Here is a 24396-nt window from a genome sequence, read left to right on the forward strand (position 1 = left end):
GTATTACAAAACCTAACTCTGATTTTTTTTTTAAGCTGCATTTCAAAATACTTTTCTTTCATTTACCATCCCTGTATCTGTTTACAAACTGGCAACATAAGCAGTTATGAAGTAAGGACCTGAGCTAGACACAGCTGTCAACACACATGTTCAACTGCAGGGGACTAGGTAACTAGGTAATTCTCTAGGTAATTCAGAGAAGGCAATGGCACCCCACTCCAGTACTCTCGTCTGGCAAATCCCATGGACGGAGGAGCCTGGTGGGCTGCAGTCCGTGGGGTCACTGAGAGTCGGACACGACTGAGCGACTTCACTTTCACTTTTCCCTTTCATGCATTGCAGAAGGAAATGGCAACCCACTCCAGTGTTCTTGCCTGGAGAATCCCAGGGACGGGGGAGCCTGGTGGGCTGCCGTTTATGGGGTCACACAGAGTCGGACACGACTGAAGCGGCTTAGCAGCAGCAGCAGCAGCATGTAAAAAATTATGGTATATTCTTATACAACCTTCTTCTGTTTAGAAGATATGCAGATACATACATAACAGAAAAATGGCTGAAAAGAAACACACCAAAATATTAATGATTATCTGTGGTGTTGAGGGCATTTCAATTTTCTTCTTTACATTTTCCTGCCTTTCCCCATTTTTTATGTAGTGAGTATTTTGTAATCAAAAAAGCATTATTTGAAAATAAAGTTTGCTCTCCCAAAGCATGAGCAAAATAGAATTGCACAAAATTATTTTTAAATAGATGTCTTAGTTTATCTTAATGTTTTTTGGCAACAAACATTCACACTTTAAACATTTGTTACGTAAACACACTAAAGTATGACAAAAGATGTTCTACACTAATGTATGTTTTAAGAATAAGGGTTCACTTTTTATTCTATAGACTTAAATAATGGCTCCCTCTAAATCAGACTTTGGGGAGGTTCACATGACTTACCAAGTAAAAGCTAAAATATAAATGAGTCCTATTACAGAAGCTAAGTTTTTGAGACTCTGCGGCATCTTAAAGTTTTAGAATAGAAAAGCCTGTGAAAAGGGAAGACTTTAAGTAGAAAAATTAGTACTGACCTATAAAGGATTCATATATGAAAGGCTGACTTTTGGAATCTTAATTCATAAATGCAATGAAATCCCATAACACAGTTCATTACACATGGATTTAGATATACTACAGAGTATATTCTTACAAAGAATCAAAGAACTTTAAGCTGGAAGGAGATATTACCAAGTCAGCCTCTTCATTTTGCAGATGAAGACATGGACTTGACAAATGAAGAGCCAGAAAGAAGACTTGACTTGTTCAAGGTCACACAGCCCAGAACTCAAGTTTCCTCACTCAGTTCTTTGGCTCAAAGGGCCCACAGGAATGGTGGTCATTATTTAGCTATGATATAGTATTGTTTCAGATTTCCTTTAAGATGCCAAATCTCCGTAGCAATGAATCACCTAAACCAAACTCCTATAAATTTCACAAGAGCTCCCAGAAGAAAAAATGTGACAGCATTAGTGAGAACCCCTTGACAGCCCCAGGACTGCAGCTACACCTATGGGCTTTTTCCTCCTGGGAAAGGAAATGTAATTGCTCTGGAGACCATAATAACCATAATAACACCGAGCTACCTTTTTAACTGGGGCAGGAGAATTTAATAAACTTTGGGACTTCTCCTTTGAAACACAACATCCATACACATTTAAAGGATATATCTAGCAGTTAATTGTGGCTCAGCTGGTAAAGAATTTGCCTGCAATGCAGGAGACCTGGGTTTGATCCCAGGGTTGGGGAGATCCCCTTAAGAAGGGAAAGGCTACCAAATCCAGTATTCTGGCCTGGAGAATTCCATGGACTGTTTAGTCCATGAGGTCACAAAGAGTCAGATAGGAGTGAGCCACTTTCACTTCACTTCACCCTATTGTAGAAGAAAGTGGTACCTCTTCAGACACTGGCACCAAAAAAAGCTTCCAAATCCTCACAATGGCTTTTCTTCACTAATATAAAAAAGAAAATTCCATATATGACAAAATTATAGATACCATGGATGAAACATGCCCTGAGATAAAATTTTCATCACCCAAGATCCTTCCCTGCAAAGGTTCTATGTTTAAATGTTATATTTACTTGCAGCATGCTAAATGCCACTAGAACTTACTTGCTATTTTATCAACAGATTTCAAGGTTAACAGTGAATTCAGGAATTGAGTGTTTAATACATTTTATCCTGTCATTTGGTGTGAGTTTCTATGTGACAATGTAGAACAAGTTTGCCTTCTAATATGTATTACCTTTTAGTCATTAGTCCTATGAAGACTGAAAAAGAAGAATGTAGGCAATTTTCTGGATTTGTCAGGCAAAAACAGTAAAACTGACAAATTCTAACCATCTTAAAGAAAAACAACTTGGAAATGGTACTTCTCTTAAGACATGTCTCTCGATTGCATACCACTGAATTCATTAAATGTTTGCTCACTCTACATTTTATTTTAATAAGAAAAAGAACATGCATAAGAGGGCAGTGTTTGGTTTTGCTGTCCTATGGATTTCCTAATTTCCTAATGAAACTATCAAATGCCAGTGATAATTAGGTGAACTTCACGCTAGCGGAAACCATGTTACCTGGGAGAGTGAACCGCATCTACCACATCTCAGTCAAGGCCTGGTCAAGGCCCCTTGCTGCCTCTGCTTCCCCTCTGGCTGAGAGCAGCTGTATCTTCCTATTCTGTCAGCCTTTGTTAGTAGGAATTAGCAAAGATTTGCAAGGTGATCTGGAGGGTTCCCTGGTGGCCCAGAATCCGCCTGCAATGCAGGAGACCCAAGTCTGATCCCTGGGTCGGGAAGATCCCCTGGAGAAGGGAATGGCTACCCACTCCAGTATTCTTATCTGGAAAATCCCATGCGCAGAGGAGCCTAGTGGGCTACAGTGCACAGGTTTGCAGAATCAGACTGAGCAACTAACACACACAAGGTGATCTGGAATTGTCAAGTTTCTTACACTTGGTGTACAAGTAACCCTGAGGCAGAGAGCCTATTTTTAAATATAAAGCACTGAATTATAAATTCACCCTTTACCAATCTGACACTACTGACCAACAATTTACTATAATATGAAGATCAATAGAACAAGATTGATAAAATCAATCCACTGATTCCTGCATGTTTTTTCTTATGATCAGTACTACGCTTCTACAAAATGACCACCTCTTGCTAAAAGGATATGGTCTGTATCTAAAATGAGAATCTGTCCTCTCGGGGGAATCTCAACAAATAGCAAACCAAACATGGACAACAGCTTAGATTCTTTAGAGAATCAGAGGTTCACTGGGTGGGATTATTCTGATACCTCTCTGAAGAGGGAGAAACAAAACCTTGTATTTAAAGGTACTTGCTACTTTCTCTTAAACCTACTTTTTTATTTCCTGTGTTATGGGTTTGCTGCTGTTTTTAGTTTGGCCAATCAAACTACCCAGGATATACATAAATGACTGCTTAATTGCCTTTAAAAAGTCAAATTAATTCTGATAACACTTGACCAAAAACATGCTATTTACAGCATTACTGTCAGAACTGAAAGGTTATCTTACTAATTGTACACAATAAATTTCTTCACAGTGATATCAGAGCAAATCTGGCATACAGTCATGTTCCAGGGAAGGTATTTTGATGACAAATTAATGTTTCTATCCCCAGAAGGATGGGAACTATAGGACAGTCTCAAAATGGTTAGAACTATAGGTTTGTCTCAGGCTTTAAGTGGACAATGTGACAAAGTAGGAACCAATAAAATAGAATATGTGGATGAGGCACCATTATGATTGAGATTTCTATGATATGCAGCTTTTCAAAAAGACCACTTTTGTATGCTATCACTGAAATTACAAGGTCCATACATGGTTCTTCAACCAAAAGGCAACTAAAACAGAAGCAGAATATTTACCCACAGGTTCATATTACACTACTTTGAGATCTTCAAACACCAAACACACACGACAAACTTGGTCTGTGCTGTGAATGTCTATTCTATCAACAATGATTTCCATATCTGTATTGCTAATCACTGTATCCTAACCAGTGTCTATCATAAGGAGCGGTATGAAAACGAAGCAGGTCAAATGCTAACAGAGTTTTGCCAAGAGAACGCACTGGTCATAGCAAACACCCTCTTCCAACAACACAAGAGATGACTACACATGGACCTCACCAGATGGTCAATACTGTAATCAGACTGACTATATTCTTTGCAGCCAAAGATGGAGAAGCTCTAAACAGTCAGCAAAAACAGGACTGAGGCTGACTGTGGCTCAGATCATGAACTCCTTATTGCCAAATTCAGACTTAAATTGAAGAAATTAGGGAAAACACTAGACCATTCAGGTATGACCTAAATCAAATCCCTTAGGATTATACAGTGGAAGTGACAAATAGATTCAAGGGATTAGATCTGATAGAGTGCCTGAAGAACTATGGATGGAGGTTCATGACACTGTATAGGAGGCAGTGATCAAGACCATCCCTAAGAAAAAGAAATGAAAAAATGCAAAATGATTGTCTGAGGAGGCCTTACAAATAGCTGAGAAAAGAGAAGCTAAAGGGAAAGGAGAAAAGTAAAGATATACTCATTTGAAAGCAGAGTTCCAAAGAATAGCAAGGAGAGATGAGCCTTCCTCAGTGATTAATGCAAAGAGCGAGAGGAAAACAATAGAATGGGAAAGACTAGAGATCTCTTCACGAAAATCAGAGATACCAAAGGAACATCTCATGGAAAGATGAGCACAATAAAGGACAGAGATGGTATGGACCTAACAGAAGCAGATAATATTAAGAAGAGGTGGCAAGAATACACAGAAGAACTGTACAAAAAAAGAGATTCATGACTCATTTAACCACAATGGTGTGATCACTCACCTAGAGCCAGACATCCTGGAATGTGAAGTCAAGTGGGCCTTAGGAAGCATCACTACGAACAAAGCTAGTGGAAGTGATGGAATTCCAGTTGAGCTCTTTCAAGTCCTCAAAGATGATGCTGTGAAAGTGCTGCACTCAACAGGCCAGCAAATCTGGAAAACTCAGCAGTGGCCACAGGACTGGAAAAGGTCAGTTTTCATTCCAATCCCAAAAAAAGGCAATGCCAAAGAATGTTCAAACTACTGCACAATTGCACTCATCTCACACGCTAGGGAAGTAATGCTCAAAATTCTCCAAGCCAGGATTCAACAGTACGAGAACCGTGAACTTCCAGATGTACAAGCTGGATTTAAAAAAGGCAGAGGAACCGGAGATCAAATTGCCAACATCTGCTGGATCATGGAAAAAGCAAGAGAGTTCCAGAAAAACATCTATTTCTGCTTTATTGACTATGCCAAAGCCTTTGCCTGTGTGGATCACAACAACTATGGAAAATTCTTCAAGAGATAGGAATACCAGACCACCTAACCTGCCTCCTGAGAAATCTGTATGCTGGTCAAAAAGCAAGTTAGAACTGGAACTAGAACAATAGACTGGTTCCAAATCCGGAAAGGAGTACATCAAGGCTGTATATTGTCACCCTGCTTATTTAACTTATATGCAGAGTACATCATGAGAAACGCTGGGCTGGAAGAAGCACAAGGTGGAATCCAGATTGCCAGGAGAAATATCAATAACCTCAGATATGCAGATGACACCACCCTTATGGCAGAAAGTGAAGAGGAACTCAAAAGCCTCTTGATGAAAGTGAAAGAGGAGAGTGAAAATGTTGGCTTAAAACTCAACATTCAGAAAACTAAGATCATGGCATCTGGTCCTATCACTTCATGGCAAATAGATGGGGAAACAATGGAAACAGTGACGGACTTGATTTCTTTGAACTCCAAAGTCACTGCAGATGGTGACTGCAGGTATGAAAATTAAAGATGCTTGCTCCCTGGAAAAAAAGCTATGACCAACCTAGACAGCATATTAAAAATCAGAGACACTACTTTGCCAACAAACGTTGATCTAGTCAAAGCTATGAATTTTCCAGTAGTCATGTATGGATGCGAGAGTTGCACTATAAAAAGAAAGCTGAGCACCGAAGAGTTGATGCTTTTGAACTGTGGTGTTGGAGAAGACTCTTGAGAGTCCCTTGGACTGCAAGGAGATCCAACCAGTCAATCCTAAAGGAAATCAGTCCTGAATATTCATTGGAAGGACTGATGTTGAAGCTGAAACTCCCAATACTTTGGCCACCTGATGCAAAGAACTGACTCATTGGAAAAGACCCTGATGCCGGGAAAGATCGAAGCCAGGAGAAGGGGACGACAGAGGATGAGGTGGTTGGATGGCATCACCAATCTGATGGATGTGAGTTTGAGTAGGCTCTGGGAGTTGGTGAGGGACAGGGAAGCTTGGTATTCTGCAGTCCATGGGGTGGCAAAGAGTTGAATAAGACTGAGCGACTGAACTGAACTGATGAAAAGAAAGAAAGAAAGAAAGTTGCTCAGTCGTGTCCAACTTTTGCGACCCTGTGGACTGTAGCCTACCAGGCTCTTCCGTCCATGGGATTTTCCAGGCAAGAATACTGGAGTGGGTTGCCATTTCCTTTTCCAGGGGATCTTCCCAACCCAGAGATTGAATCCGGGCCTCCCGCATTTAGGCAGACGCTTTACCATCTGAGCCACAAGGGAAGTTGAAGCTGAACCTCAATAAATGTTGAGTTTATAAAAGAAAAAGCTCACTCATTTTCTGTGAATATTTTCTAGTTAGTCCATAAACTGATTTCCATCAGTATTAATATTTATAATATGATGCATATAAATCTGCTTCTGGGATGAATCATACCTTTACTGGGTGATTCATTATATACAACACCATACTTACCCAACTATACCTCATTTCTTTGTAAACTGTGGCCACAGGGCAATATGACGAACACGGAGTCTTTTGTCTGGTTGAGTTGGCTCAGGGACTAGAGAAATGAGGGGTCTGTTGTTTGCACAAAATAAAACTGCTGGCACATATTCCAAATAAGGATTGGGGGAGAATTTTTAATCTGCCTCAAAAAAAAAAAAAATCATGATAATTTCTCTTCTGGCTATTTCTGGTTGACCAAAGAGGAACCAGGAAGTGTAATTTGCCAATTTTAAAATGCATTTAAGGACAGTTCATCTTCTTACTGGCTATGAGAAATGGATTGGGATAACTTTACTTGTCAATAAGTGGGAAAGTTTTGTTGTTTTTTTCCTCAAATAGTCTAATGGATTGAAATGAGGTCATGTTCAGGCTCTTGCTGTCTTATATAAATGTTAAGAACTTTCTTCTATTTGCAGAGATACGGGAGGTGTAGTTCATTATGTTCTACCCGAGTCATTCCATAAGGAGTATTAAAGAGGTTAAACTCTTTTTAAAATTCATCTTCCAGCATCCATTAATTCCAAAATTTATAATGTATTCTTGCAGCATTTTCTATCCTAGAACAGCAATGACATCAGAAGAGAGGAAAAGGAAGACCAGCTTGCCAGGGGCTGCAGTGAAGGCAAGACAACCCTTAGATTTTACAGGACCCAATTCAAGCCCCACAGAGCTGTTTCTGTTGGGGGAAAATAATACAGTGATCAGGCTAAGGAAAAATGACATTGAGGCATTTAGAAGCAAATTTTCTGCTGTTTCTGAGTTATTTTTAATGGATCACTTTAAATCATCAAATTATTGTTCATTGTTGAATTCAATGCCTTACAATTTAACAAAATCAGAAAATATTGTATTACTCTATACTCTCCCCAAGTCTAATATGTCTGGTGGAGGAGATAGAAACCACCATTTTCTAATATTGTTTCAGTTGTAGAGTCTTCTTAAGTAGTCAGTTCCATCAAGTTCAGGCAACACTTACCAATGTCAGACTTTATGTAGAGCAATCTGCTTGCCTCTGAGCCAGCTGGTTGTAACCAAACCCTAGGCTGTAGGGGCACATGAACTACATCACTTAAGTACCAAGTAAAATTTACTTAACAGATGATGAAATAATTCATTCTGGTAAAGTTATGGCTCACATTTTTTTCCTAACAATGTACTGCTATAACAGAAGTCAGTAGGAAAATTGGATTTTATAATTTTAAAATAATCTATCTACCTTTATAATACAGATTTTAGCAGGGAAAAACAATGGGTCAAAAAGTTGAAGTGAAAATGGCTGGAATTTCAACATATTTCCTTGTCACATAGAAAAGGGAGTATCACTTTGGCTCCTGTCTTTAAAAAGGAAGGCTGAGAAGATTTTCAAAACAGTTTCAGTTTTTTTTTTCCTTCAGATGTACCATGCAGTAGGATCTTAGTTCCCCGACCAGGGACCAAATCCAGGCCCTCAGCAGTGAAAGGGCAAAATTCCGGAAACAATTTCAACTTTTTGATTCCTAGGATGTTTTACAGATATTAGACATAAAGACCCACCCCCAACCCCACAAATAATTTGAGTCCTTGTCATAAAAGGACTATCGTCAACGCTTTACACGTGAGAGGACAGTGGCACAGACAGTGTAAACAATGGCTTTAGAACAACCATATTTTGGATGGATGCAAATTTGAATGCTTGAGGAAGACAGATGTTGCAATTGTGGCGATACAAGGGTTTTCCAGAGTCTGGCTGCAACCCCAGCCTCATTTCCCGCCTGGCTAACCATATACTCCAGTGACCTAATTTTCCCCGCATCTGTGCTTTGCACATACCGCTCCCACCGCCAAGAACGCTGCTCTTCCTTTTCCCAGCCTTCCGCCCTGTAGGGCCTCGCTCAGTCACCTCGTGGGGCCCTTCCGCACACCATTCTCTTCTGTGTCCTGCTGGACTTGGTGCCTGTCTCTTCAGTGAGTATTTTAAAACCAGACTCCTCCACTAGACTGACACTTACTAGAGCAAAATCTTATCTTTAAATATGTTTCAGCACTTGTGCAGTGACTGGCACAGAGGTGATTAATGACTTTGAGTAAAGAAATGCTAAATCGATTTTTATTGGCTGAGGCTTAGGAAAATGGTAACTCTTCAGAAATTCCAGTTGAAGAAACCCAGGATTCTGTTTGAAAGTTCTCGTTTTCCTAGTAGGAATGTATTTATTAAATACCTATTATGTGTGTTGTGTACCGTGGGTAGTACTTTACATACACTGCTGTTCAGTATTAAATCACAGCATTCTTATGTGATAGGTATGACTGTCATTGTCATTTTATAGCAAGGAATTTGTCTAAGGATACATACCTAGTGAGTAAGATAGTTGAGACCAGAATCCCAGTCCTTCTAACTAAAAATTCCATGTTCTTCCATAAATGGCCCAGAACTCCCAAAGCAATCTTGAGGAAAAAGGACAAACAGGAGGCATAACCCTCTCAGACTTCAAACAATTCTACAAAGCCATAGTAATCAAAACAGCATGGTATTTGTACAGAAACAGACATATGGATTAAAAAATAGAACAGAATAGAGAGCCTAAAATTAAACCACACACCTACTATCAATTAATCTTCACAAAAGAGGCATGAATATACAACAGAGAAAAGATAGTCTCTTCTGCAAGTGGTGCTGGGAAAGTTGGATAAGGGTATGTAAATCAATGAAGTTAGAATACACTCTCACACTATATACAAAAACAAACTCCAAATTGATTAAAGACTTAAAATATAAGACATAGCACCATAAAATTCTTAACAAGAGAACATAGGCAGAACATTTTCTGAGATAAATTGTACCAATGTTTTCTTAGATTAGTCTCCCAAGGGAATAGAAATAAAAGCAAAAATAAACAAGACCTAATCAAACTTAAAAGCTTTTCACACAGCAAAGGAAACCATAAACAAAACAAAAAGACAAGCTACGGACTTGTAGAAAATGTTTGCAAATGATGTGACTAACAAAGGCTTAATTTCCAAAATATACAACAGCTCACTAACAAAAACAAAACAACCCAATCAAAAACTGGGCAGAAGACCTAAACAGACATTCCTCCAAGGAAGCGAGAAGGCTAACAAGCACATAAAAAGATGTTCAACATCACTTATTATTAGAGAAATACAAATGAAAACTACAATGAGGCAACACCTCACACCAGTCAGAATGGCCATCTTAAAAAGCCTACAAATAATAAATGCTAGAGGGCGTGTGGAGAAAAGGGAACCCTCCTACACTGTTGGTGGGAATGTCAAATGGTGCAGCCAGTACAGAAAGCAGTATAGAAGTTTTGATCCTGCAATCCTACTCCTGAGCATACATCCAGAGAAAAGTGTAATTCAAAAAAAACCATGCACCCCAGTGTTCACTGCAGCACTATTTACAATAGCCAAACATGGAAACAACCTAAATGTCCATCTACAGGTGAATGGATACAGAAGATACGGGACACAGTACTACTCAGCCAAAAAAAGAATGAAATAATGCCATTTGCAGATGGATGGACCTAGAGATTACTAAGTGAAGTAAGTACTTCACATACTAAGTGAGCTAAGTCAGAAAAAGAAAGACAAGCCATATGATATCACTTATATATAGAATCTAAATATGACAAATGAACTTATCAATGTAACAGAAACAGACTCACAGACAGAAAACATACTTACAGTAACCAAAGAGAGAGTTGGGGTAGAGAAGGGATGGATTAGGAGTTTGGGACTAGCAGATGCAAACTAACATATATGGAATAGATAAACAATGGGGTCCCGCTGTGTAACATGTGCATGAATGCTAAATTGCTTCAGTCATGTCTGACTCTTTTTGACCATTATGGACTCCTCTGTCCATGGAATTCTCCGGGCAAAAATACTGGAGTGGGTTGCCATGCCCTTCTCCAGGGGATCTTCCCAACCTGGGGAACTATATTCAGTATCCTGTGATAGACCATAATGGAAAAGAATATGATAAAAGAATATATGTAAAGGTATAACGGCATCACTGTGCTGTACAATAGAAATTACACAATGCTGTAGATCAATTATACTAAATAACTTACAAAAAAGTCTGTGTTCTTAACCACCATAGCATCAGAAACAAACAGAAAGACAAAAAGTAACCTCAAGTGTACAAACTATTCGACATTTAGGGCAAACCATGACGGAAACAACTTAGCAGCAGCAGCAGCAGCATGTACTTAAAATTTTTATTGCTGCTCCCAATCTTTATGTTTATTCCTTTTTCATTATCGTAGTAATGCAATTTTTATTCTATTGCATAACATTATTTCATTCACATTTTTCTTTGAAATTACACAGGTCATATCTGTTACTTTACTGCTATGTTTCATGTAATAACTTAGTGACTTGCCCCAAAGTTGCCATAGTTAAATGTAAAGAAGTTGAACACAAATTCTCTGAATTTCCTATCCATAGTTGCTATCTTGGTCAGACACATGGCCTCTGATACTAGATATGAAAAAGATATTCTCTTTACCTAGTGCACTCAATTCACCAGCAACATAACAAGATGGAAATGAGGTGCAAATTTCTTTGCTATTGTAAAATACTGAAGGAAGTTTTACTCTTGGGAGATAAAATGAAAAATAGGAGAAGCAAACTTTTTCTAAGCAGTGAGAAATGTTTTTAGTTTTCTCATTTTATAAAGAAGAAGGAAGTAATTTTCTCATTATCTTGACTGATAAAAGGTAGGTGAACAATGATTTCTTTGCATTTTCAGGCCGTAATACCCTTAAGTTATTTCATTACTAGAAACGGAGATACTGAGGGACTGAAATACAAGCTGACGACCAAACAAGGTACTGAGATAAATTATGTGGAGATTTTATATATATATGTGTGTGTGTATATATAGAGTGTGTGTGTGTATGTAAATGAAATTCTAGATAACTGGTCTTCTCATAGAACTTGGTTATCATGGAGATGATTTTGTTCTTTGAAGCTAGTCTATTCATTCATGTAGTTATACAAAGCAATTAGTTTTCAAAGATTTACTTCTAGGGTGAGAAGTATTTTCCTATCGAAAGTCACTGAGCCTTAGTAAGAACAAAGGCTCCACACATAACAAGAAATTATTCAGAATCATACAGCAGTGCAATTTTGAGAATTAAAGGCGGGCAGGCAAGAAGCATACTTAAAAGAAAGTATGAGAAAAAAAGTGAAAAAAATAAAATATTCTGGCAAGATAAAGAACAGAAAGTGAGGTATCTTGAGAAAGATATAGAAAGGAATTTAGGAGGGGAAAAAGGAAGATTAAGAGGGCCTGAGAGAAATGAGAGATGAATAAAGAAACACAGACTGGAAGAAGTTAAATGCAATAAGGATTTTTGTTTTATTCATCTCTGCATCTCAATTCTTAGCATATGACTTAGCACATAGCAGACAATAAATGTTTATCTAACAAAAATAAAAAAGTGAAAGAACGGAAAGTTTAACAAAAAGATTCTATGGTTCACATGGTTATGGGTTCAGAATAAACAACTTAAACTCATTTCTTCTGGAGTTTAGCTAATTTAATTAACTTCTTAATTCTTGTTTTAAAAAACAAACTTTGAACTAGATGATCTTTAGGGTCTTTTCCTTATTCTCTGTACAAATGGTAACTAAATACAAGCAAATGAAATCACAGGAAGGTTCTTAAATGTTGCTTAAACCACATCAGTGGTCAGCAGATGCAGTTTATATATTTTTGTACAACAAAGGCAAAACAGTCCCCTTATAGTTCACATGATACGAGCTGTCATTTAAAGAAACACCTGGATGGGTCTCCATCTCTCGGAAAAGCAATATTAGGAAAGCACTTATAAGAATTTCTACTCCAAATTTTTTTCTGGCTAGGTATAATCTTACTGAAATGAGCAGGTCTCTTATTCCACAGATATCTGCATAATATGAATGACACCAAATGATACTGGAAGCTACCCTACACAAGGATACAAAAGGATCCTGCCAAAGAGGAAAAGTTGATTATTTTTCCCTTTTACAAAGTAATAGGATTCTCCTCAAGAGATAGAGTGTTTTTTTTTTAAATGATGGAAATTTTTACTAGGAGAACAAAGAGTTATTTCTCCTTTTTTTATGGTAATTAGGAAACTGTCTCAAAGCCAAGCAAAATAAAAACATTAAAAGAAAATGTGGCTTCATGAAATGAAGGATGTAGTGGAGAAGACTTCCTGTGTAACAAATTTTTAAATTGCACAGTGGTAATTAAAAGTAATAAAAGGATAATGGGAAGTGGCACCATGAATATAGGGCAGGTTAATATCATTTGAGATTACTATAAAAGAAGTGAAGTGAAGTGAAGTGAAGTCGCTCAGTCGTGTCCAACTCTTTGCGACCCCATGGACTGTAGCCTACCAGGCTCCTCTGTCCATGGGATTTTCCAGGCAACAGTGCTGGAGTGGATTGCCATTTCCTTCTCCAGGGGATCTTCCCGACCCAGGGATTGAACCCGGGTCTCCCATATTGTAGACAGACGCTTAACCGTCTGAGCCACCAGGGAAGTCCCACTATAAAAGAATACAGACGAAACAAGTCTTCCAGAACCACTTCAAGTTGGAATCTACATGACCCTCTATTTTATTTACACACACAAAAGTGCACACCATATATCATCAAAATTCAGCATATTTCAGAGTCAGAAGACTAGGAAAAGCAATGTTCCCTGCAGGTCAGGGTTTTGATGACTGGCAAAATACTAGCAAGCTTGCATTGCAATTTTTGAGCCACACCCAGTCTGCAGTTAAATATAGAGCTTAGTTTCTGGAACTATTGGTCTTCCTAACCTTCACAGTCCAAGTACTCACTGAAAAAATTAAAAGTAAAAAGGAGAAAGGAAAGAGACTGAAACCAAAATCCAAGTACTAATAAACTGTCCTGGGAAGAATTCCAAAATGCTGTAAAGACCAAGAGAATTAAATTACAGAAACCTCAAGCAACATTCTAGAAACACACTTTACAAACATATTTGTCTCTTCTATGCTAATTCTCCCAGGATGTACAATAGACTTATATAAAATGCACTTGTGTACTAGACCCAGGTCTCTGCTTCAGATTTCACATTCAGACTGTATAACATGTCAGCTTAACAGAAGTGACAGCAAATTTAGAGCTAAGACTTAATTTTGGTATGTTATAGCATTGTGGCTATGAAGTTATTTTTGTTCATAAAGAGGAACTTTTATCTGAAGAAACAATTTTCAGATTCTTAAATTTGAGGGGAAGAGACACTCTTAAGCTGAAATTTTGAATACTGATTCTTTGCCTCTTGGGGAGAATAACTTGGATTAATTTTCTGAAGTTGTTTTGGAGATTGACAAAGGTTACAACAACAAAAAATGTTTTCCTTATAATTTCAGAGGGTTCTGGGCTTAAGTAACAATTTTGTTTTATAATAGCTCACTGAAGATGAGCATGAAAAAAATCTAAAAGGAACAAAAAACAAATCATAGGTGTACTGTTTCTGTAAAAAAACACAAATGAAATAGTCTTAATTACAAACACACACAGAGAGATTCATTTTGCCTTCATTTTCTTGGACACACCCAGGTACAGTCTCATCATTCGGCTACTCTTGATGAAAAATAACAGTAGTAAGTAATCTATAAACATATATATAGCTCCAAAGAGGGTACTATTGCTTCCACATGTCCCAGGGTGCTCTTATTTATTCCTGTGTCTAGTCAAAGCTTTCTTCAAGTTGCTGCTGCTCTATCTTGGTTAACTGGGCTGAAAAACCTATATAAGGAGACTCAAGATTTTTTTGACCTTTCTCCCTTGAACCAGAACAGGCACAATAGTCAGGTCTCACTCTTTTGTGTCTCAGTCAAATATCTAAACACTCTTTGAAGACACACCTGCTTCTAAAGCTGAAAGAATCCCCAGTACCAAAGGCAGAAAGGTTAAAAGGGGGAAGAGTCATCACATGCTCTGCTTTTGGGCCGCAAGGCCTTCACAGCTTCTGACCATAAACCCTAAAGACACTTCAGGTCTACTCCATCCATAATCCTCTATGTCTTCACCCTCAAACACATCCATCCGCAACATCCCTAGCAATCTGCCTCATACCTCTGTTGAATGGACGAACAAAGGGACAGTTAGGTTTGCTGAATAAAAATCACATTTGAGTCTTACATTATGTTATTTGTATTTGTAGGGATTTCAGATATATGATACGGATGATACTCTTTCCCTTTGTAAATATGTAAACCACTTGAGGTAAGCCTGGCTCAGTGCTAGCACACAACAGATGCTCTATAAATAAATGATTGAAAGAATATTAGTCAATTATCTAATTCTATTTTGTCTATCAAAATCTTAATCAAGTCCCCCTGTTATTTTTTTGTTATCTTTTAATTACAAAAATTTTTATGATTACAAAAATTTCAAAACTACACAAATATTCCCATGAACTCCCATGTACCTATTACCCAGCTTCAACAATTATCAATCATTTTTTCATTTTTGTTTTCTCTCTTCCCATTTACAATCTCCATAAAGCTCCTAAGCAAGGAAGGTTGCATCCCATGTTAATCTAGTAGCATCAGACTTCAGAATTATCAAAGGTAAAGTCCATATATTAAAAACAGTCAATGTAAACCCAAATAAAAATATACTCCTCTTAGTTAATAAGGAAAACTCAAATCTATGGGAAGCACTGTCTAAGTTCTACATGTGGCCAGGCCACTTATTAGCTTTGTGGCCCTGGGAAGGTATTCAACCTCTGAAGAGCCCTGGTTGCCTCAGTAGAAAAAGAAGAAACCAGGACTGTTATGAGACTTAAATGTGGAGGATCAATATATGTGAGACTCCCAATACTGTGCTAAATAACTTTTTTTTTTTAAAGCTATATACCCCAAAATTCACCCACTTTAATTGTACACTTTAGTAGCTTTTAGTATATCCATCGGAGAAGGCAATGGCACCCCACTCCAGTACTCTTTCTTGCCTGGAAAATCCCATGGACGGAGGAGCCTGGTGGGCTGCAGTCCATGGGGTCTCGAAGAGTCAGACACGACTGAGCGACTTCCCTTTCACTTTTTACTTTCATGCACTGGAGAAGGAAATGGCAACCCACTCTAGTGTTCTTGCCTGGAGAATCCCAGGGATGGAGAAGCCTGGTGGGCTGCTGTCTATGTGGTCACACAGTCGGACACAACTGAAGTGACTTAGCAGTACATCTAGAGTTGTGCAAGCATTATCACAATCAGTTTTAGAAATTTCCATCACCCCAAAAGGAAACCCAACACTCTTTCCTTAGTCTTCATCCTCCCCCACAATGTCCCTAACCTCCCCTATCCTGGGAAACCACATATTTACTTTCTGTCTGTATATATTTACTTATTCTGGGTATTTCATATAAACGGAATATTTCTGGAACTAGATATTTTAAAAGTCAAATATGTGGTACAGACAATGCAATGAGGTCAGAGTGGAAAAAGGCCAAAAAAAGGTGATCTATCTATATAGATATGTCTATATCAGGGAAGCCCGTGTATTAATTATATCAGTATCTTTATTTAAATCTACATAAATCTACTGTAAGGCAGGCACCACTAAGATATGTGCTCAGGACTGTTAGTGAAGTGCTGCAGGGATGGTAAGGAGTAGTACAACAGTCTGTTTGTGTTACATATGAACAGCAGGGTAGTTAGTGAAATTCTCCTTTAAGTCCTTCACTTTCTTCATTTAAATGGGAAGAAAGATCATTGTGTGACAGGATGGGGAGACTGCAGAGAGAATAAAGTGTGAAATAATGGTTTAGAAGAGTGGGAAAGAATGAACCAGGAAGGTATAGTATGACTGTCTGGCAGAATTAGAGAGCCACTTGAGGTTCATGGTCATGGATTTCAAATGAGCTCAGTCAGAAGGGTTTTTAAGTTTTTCTGCAGCCATATTTAGCTCTTCATAACTCTTCTCAAAATGCAGACACAGTATAAACGAAGACACAGAAACAGAAGAAATGAATGTATAAACGGTATATTCTGACTTATGGCTCTATCTGTATCTACTCCACTGATGACCCCTGAATCTCCATGTCTAGGGCCACTGAAATCTGCTCATACAGAGATCTCGAGGTGCTCTCACAGTCAGAGCTCTTAGAGGAAGGAATTTGGGTAGAAAGAGAACATGTGCTCAATACTGCTCACGAGAAAGGCATTCTACTGTGTGTTTTACATTATGTTATCTCACTTGACTCTAATAACCAACTTCATTTAACAGAAAACGGAAATTTCCAAAGATTAATATCAGGTGAAAATGGGACTAAACCACAAGTTTGTATGACTATCTATCACAGTACTTAACTCTTCTTTTTATAAATATGGTGATGGGGGTTAAGAGACATTAAATGATTTGACCAAACTCAAACTATTTTCTAATGGTGCAGAGGGTATCTCCCAGATAAATGCTCTTTGAGCGTCACCACTGCTAAATTATTTTACACTTCCTGCTCTGTTATCTCTATGTTCAATCTGTAACTAAGTTAGGTTGATTTTTTCCTGCAATTTTTTTCTGATATCTATTGTCTACTATCTACTGTCTTTCCTTTTGCTTTATTATTATTAATTTGGGCCCTCATCAATGATGCATAGATTACCCTAACAGCCTCCAAATATCCCTCCTCAACCCATTTACATATAAGCTAGTCACTTTTTTCCTCTGAAGCACTTACATATATAAATTATAAATAATAAAATTCCATAGTACAGAACTGTGTAGATTAAATAAATTCACTTCTCATGCAAAATAATTATCAATAAGATCAATAATTATAGACTGTAGAATCCTACAGTAAAATGGAAAGCTATTATTATCAAGATTTTTGAGGGCAGATACTACAACTTAGATTTATTTTACCTTGGCTCTAGGTATATGCTATAAGCTCACATACATACTTAGCTGGCTGATGTCTTGCCCATCTTCCATACTCCTACTAACATTATCTAACAGACCAATCTGATCAGGTACATCTCCTTTATGATAAAGCCTGAACACCAAAGCTATGGTTTAATTAAGCATGGTTTTATTTAATTATAGAGTGCATAGTACGATGAAGTCCTAAGTAGAGATGCTCCTGATGAAAAACCCTATGTTCGGCCACAGAAAGTCTCTAACGTCATACTATCCTTTCTATGATTCTCGGACTGGTGAATTTCTATTCATCACCCATCAAAATGCAGCCAAAATGTCATCACTTTGGTAAAGTCTTCCTGACTCTCTCCTCTGCTTGCCTGCATCTCAAGACCCCATAAATTTAATCAACCATTTTCACAATAGCATTCATTCCTTAGTTCTATAATTATTTAGATGACTGTATCTCTCCACTCCAAGTTTATGAAAAAATATACTTCTAGGCAACTAAAGATTTAATGAGAAGGGACTTCCCTGGTGGTCCAATGACTAAGACTCTACACTCCCAATGTAGGGGGCCTGGATTCAATCCCTGGTCAAGGAGCTAGATCCTTTGTGATGCAACTAAGACCTGGTACAGTCAAATAAATAAATAAGTAAAAATAGATGTTAAAAAAGAGAGTTAATGAGAGGAAAGATCAAACCAGTCAATCCTAAAGGAAATCAACCCTGAATATTCATTTGGAAGGACTGATGCTGAAGCTCCAATACTTTGACCACCTGATGCAAAGGGCTGACTCATTAGAAAAGATCCTGATGCCTGGAAAGACTGAAGGCAGGAGGAGACGGGGACGACAGAGGATGAGATGGTTGGATGGTATGTTAAACTCAATTGATGTGAGTTTGAGCAAGCTCCGGGAGATGGTGAAGGACAGAGAAGCCTGGTGCCTGCAGTTCAGGGGGTTGCAAACAGTTGGACATGACTGAGCAACAACTACTTATTATGGGGGACAAGCAGATATTGTGTGTCTCCTTACACGATGTAATAGGAAGAACAAAGCACCAGTTATATGCCAAAGAATTGAACCAGAATCTAAGCAGGACTCTAACTACCCATCTACAGAAAACATAGGGTCATGTAATGAGACACTAAGAGGATGTAATTGTCCAAATCTAAAATGTGGGAAAATCAACAGGATAAAATACCTTGATCTCTTTAACAAATAAACAGCATGTAATCTGTGTGTATATGTATGTGTGTTTGGATGTATACAGCAACTGTTACAATTAAGCAACTCAGGAGACCAAATGGAGTGTATAAAATACATGTTTAATGAAAAGGTGAATGAATGAATGAATGAATGCTAATTAGAGAGAAAAGACTCATCATTATAAGTGATGAATTATTCAATTTTGTACTTTGAAAAGCAGGGCCAGATGTGGAAAAGGATGCAAAAGTGTAATAATTTTATATGTGAATTAGTGAAATATTTATGTTTCTATCATGGTCACACAGAAAATTTTCTGAAACATTTTAATGTTTGGGTTTTAATTTATATTTGGATATTCCTTAAGATTTTGAGTAAAGAGAAAAATAAAAACAAATCATTATGGGTCAAATATTAACCATTATTTTTCTGTCAGAGATGAGATACAGTTGGTTTGTATTAGAGCTGCCCATCAAACTTTTCTGTGATGATAGAAATGTTACATATCTGTGCTGTCTAAAACTATAGTCAGTAACCATATATGACTATGGGGTGCTTGAAATGTGGCTAGTGTGACTAAGGAACTGAATTTTAAAGTTTTAAAAGTTTATATGATTTAAATCTAAATAGCCACAGCTGGCCACCATCAGAGAGCACAGTTCTACATGAATATAGTTTTCTTTTCTACCTGCAATATTTTCCTCCTTCCTTTGAAAGTGATAGTAGAAGTTGCTCAGTCATATCCGACTCTTTGAGACCCCCATAGACTACAGAGTCTATGGAATTCTCTAGGCCAGAATACTGGAGTGCGTAGCCTTTCCCTTCTCTAGGGGTTCTTCCCAGCCCAGGGATCGAACCCAGGTCTCCCACATTGCAGGCAAATTCTTTACCAGCTGAGCCACAAGGGAAGCCCAAGAATACTGGAGTGGATAGCCTGTCACTTCTCCACCAGATCCTCCCAACCCAGGATTCGAACCGGGGTCTCCTGCATCGCAAACAGATGCTTTACTAACTGAGCTATCAGGGAAGCCCCCACTTCCTTTCGACCTAATTAAATTATGTCCAACTCTTGGCCAACCCATGGACCGTAGGCCACCAGGCCAGGCTCCTCTGTTCACAGAATTCTCCAACCAATACTGGAGTAGATTGCCATTCCCTTCTCCAGGGTATCTTCCTGGCTGAGGGATCAAACCTAGGTTTCCTGAATTGCAGGCAAATTCTTTACCATCTGAGCCACCAGGGAAGCCCTGAATTACCACATCCCCCATTATAAGATCTTGAAGCACAATGTACCTTTCCTTTCATACATGTATTACAATTGCAATTTTACCTTGATTTTTATGATTATTTCATTAACTTCTGTCTCTCCAACCTGACTCTCTAGGAACAAGTTTACAATGTTCACCACTGTACTGCTGCTACTGCATTGACAAGCAAATATTTATCAAGTAAATGTTACTATTAGATAACATTGTATAGTTGAGTTTTTGTGATATATGAAGGCTTTACATTTCTCCTAGTTCCATGTGATCTGACCCAAAATTTAGATTGTCCTTTAACACGCATATATCTACAGAAGTATAGAGAACCATAAATCCCCAGGTAAACATCACCCAACTGTAAGAATCAGTAACTTACTGACACCACTCCTGTTTTGCACGCACCCTTGCCCCTATCTTTATGCTTTGTGTTATTCTGAGGTAAATCCCAGGTATCATTTTATCATATTATTATAATACATTTCAGTACATGTTTCTAAAAGACAAGAACCCTAATTTTATAAACGCAGCAACATTTACATATAAGCAACCATTATCATAACTGAAACAAGAATCACCATTTATCCAGTCAGGGTTCAAATTTCCTCACCTGGCTGAAGTTGTTTTTCTTTTAAACACTTGAAGAAACCGAGTTATTATGCTTAGGGTCTCTCACGTCATGAATCTGGTTGACTTGAATCTCCATGGTACTGATTAACAGAACTTTGTTCCATATTTCCTAAAAACTTGCAGCTGGATCTAGAGATGTGATTTGATTCAGTTTCAATTTTGATAGAAGGATACTCCATAAGCGGTGTTGTTAATATCCTCTAAGAGGTACCTAATGCCTGCTTATCTATTTCTATGGGATGTTAGCAGCTATCAATGATCACTGTCAGATTATTTCCTTCAGAGTTTGCAAAATAATGAAACTCTAATCATTCCTTCTTCATTTATTAGCTGGAATCCTTCCTCAGGGAAAAACTTGTAAATCAAAGTTCATATGTGCAGAGCAGGTTACATTCTCCATGCCTTCAAATATTTAGTTGGGTGGCTAATTCTCTAGGTGCGATCAGTAATTTTTTTAGTATCATTATTACAAAGAGATTTTTAATCAGTTTGATGAGCTTCAATATTACAATTGTTATTATTACTAGTGTTCAAACTCTTCCCTTCTTTGGACAACAGGAGTCTCTTCAAGTTAGCCCCTAAGTTCTTTTGAAATCACTCACTTATCTGCAGTAGCCTTCTTGTTTTAACATAATGTCCAGTCTCATCACTGTATTTCCTGCCCCAGGATTGGAATCAGATATTTCTCCTACTGCTAATGGTATTTAGACCACAACTTGGGCCCCAGGCATGCTTAATTTCTACTAGGTTGATCGCTGTCTACAGGCCTTTTGAGTAGGTACAGATGAGAAGTAACATACCCTCTTCCCACTTTTTTTTTCCCAAGAGAAAACGTAACTAATTCTTACTATTATTTATAATTCAAACTTAAGATTACAGGATTTTCCCATCAAAATTACAGCTGGCTTCTTATTAAAAACTGACAAGGTGATCCTAAAATTCATATGGAAATGCAAGGGACCCAGAATAGCTAAAATAACTTTGCAGAAGAAGAAAGCAAAATTTATCAATACTATAATGCAAGAGTTACAAATAGGTTGTAAGACTAGACATATATAGATCAATGGAATAGAACTGAGAGTCCAGAAACACACTCACATATATAGTCAATTGATTTGACATGAGAGCATGCCAAGACTATCAATGGAAAAAAGTTTTTTCAACAGTGCTGGATGGCTCACATGTGGAAGAATGATGCTGAGTCCCTACTTCACATCATACACAAAAAGTAACTCAAAATGGATCAAAGGCAAATATAGGTCTTAAAGGTATAAAACTCTTGGAAAAAACACAGGAATAAATCTTGGAGACTTTGATTTAGTACAGTCTTCCTAGATAAGACAATGCATACAAAAAAATAAACTGGAGTTCATCAAAAGTAAAAACTTGCATGCTTCAAAGGTCATTATATCTAGTATGTGAAAAGACCACCCACAGACTGGGAGAAAATATTTGCAAACCATATATTTGATAAGGGACTTGTATGTAGAATACATAAAGAAATCTTACAATTCAATATAAAAAGATGACACAAGGACTTTCCCGGCAGTTCAGTGGTTAAGACTTGTACTTCCACTGCAGGAGGCACAGGTTTGATTCCTGGTCAGGGAACTAAGATCCTGCAGGCCGCAACTAATGGTTCTGCATGCCTCAACTAAGACCAGGCACAGCCAAAACAAATAAAATGTTTTCAAAAATGTGCAAAGGATCTAAACAGACATTCCTCCAAAAATACGCAAATAGCCAATAAGCATATGAAAATATGCTCAACATCATTAGCTAAGGAAACACAAATCAAAACCACAATGAGATTCTACCTCACACACACTAGGAGGACTATAATCAAATAGACAGATAATAAGTGTTGACAAGAAACTGGAACTGTCATATGGTGCTGGCTGAAATGTAAAATGGTGACTCTGTTTTAGGAAAACAATACAGCAGTTCCCCAAAATGGTGAGAAGAGAGTTACCATTTAACCAGCAATTCTGCTGGTACACAAGTTATGTTCAAGGCAGCATTATTCAAAATAGTTAAAAAGTGGAAACAACCCCAAATGTCCATTAACTGATAAATGAATAAATAAAATATGGTATAGACAGAGGACGAGATGGTGGGATGGCATCACTGATTCAACGGATGTGAACTTGGGCAAACTCCGGGACATGGTGAGGGACAGGGAAGCCTGGCGTGCTGCAGTCCATGGGGTTGCAAAGAGATGGACACAACTTGGTGACTGAACAACAACAACAACAACACATATACTTCGGGACATCAGCTGGCAATAAAAAGGAATGAAATACTGACCCTGAAGACACTATATTAAGTGAAAGAAGGGAGTCACACAGACCACACATTGTATGATTCCATTCATAGGAAATGTCCAGAACAGGTAAATCTATATACAGAGAAAGAAGACTAATGGCTACATAGATTTGGAAGGGCCTGGGAGGGGGAGAAGGAATGACAGCTGTTTGGTACAGGGTTTTTTGGGGGATAAAGAGAAGGTTCTAAAATTGATTATAGTGATTGATGGTTACCTAACTGTAAATGTACTGAAAAGCACTGAATTGTGCATTTTGAATAGGTGAATCATATTTCAACAAGGCTGTTTATTTTTAATAAAGAATTTTAGATAAATGGCTATTTTTATCCACATACATACAGAGATTACAGTCTTTTACCTAATTCTTTTGATTTAATGTTTGAATCTCTTTTATAATGAAAATTTTGGTTCCTGATAACATTAATTATTACTTGTTTTTTTCTATCTGTGTCTAAATAGATTATCTGAATAACAATATTAATAAAAACAGTGAAATTTTTTCAGTTCTTCTTATTTCTAAGCTGTATCCCACCCATGAAGCACAGTCAAAATTGTGCAGTATAAAGTTATTTGATAAATATCCTGAGTGTCTAAGTCATCAATTTATACACATAGTAGGTCTGTTGGTTTCATTAGTTATTTTTTTTCAGGGATCGCCTTTTCCCCTTCATTTCAATTTAATCTTGTTTTATAATTATAAAAATATTTAAATGGTTACAATGTCAAAACAAGGTATATTCAGAGAAATCTAGCTTCTATCCTTATTCCTTCTAATCTGTTTTTTTTTCTATTGGAAATCATTTTATCTATTTCATGGTTTATTCTTTCATTTAAAAACATATTATAAGCAAATACATAAACAAATTGTAAGCAAATACATGTGATAGCATAGTATATACATTTGATATTGCCTTTTTACAAAAACATTATATCCTGAATATCACTATCATACAGAGAAGTATCCATTGCAATAACTGTAAAAATGCAAAAAACCCCTTTCAAATACTTAATAGCAATAGTACAGATGGACACACTACGGTTTTCATTCTATGAAAAGAAAAATTCCCTCCTTTTTTCAGCTGCATAGCACTTCATTATGTAAGCCCGGATAGCCAACATATGGATGTACCATATAATTTATTCACCCAGTGCACCAACAGACGTATTGGTTGAATTCAGTATTTTGATATTATTCCAACATATATCTTTGGGATGATTT

At 37.5% G+C, this 24396-nt stretch overlaps 1 protein-coding gene across 11 annotated transcripts in view; it reads right to left on the reverse strand.

Moving 5' to 3' along the window:
* HMBOX1 (homeobox containing 1) overlaps positions 1–24396 on the reverse strand; it is a 195041-nt gene that overhangs the window by 27870 nt on the left and 142775 nt on the right. The gene's annotated exons all lie outside the window — the stretch shown is intronic.

This window comes from Bos javanicus, chromosome 8 (assembly GCF_032452875.1).
Source record: "Bos javanicus breed banteng chromosome 8, ARS-OSU_banteng_1.0, whole genome shotgun sequence".
In the NCBI taxonomy this organism is placed as follows: domain Eukaryota; kingdom Metazoa; phylum Chordata; class Mammalia; order Artiodactyla; family Bovidae; genus Bos; species Bos javanicus.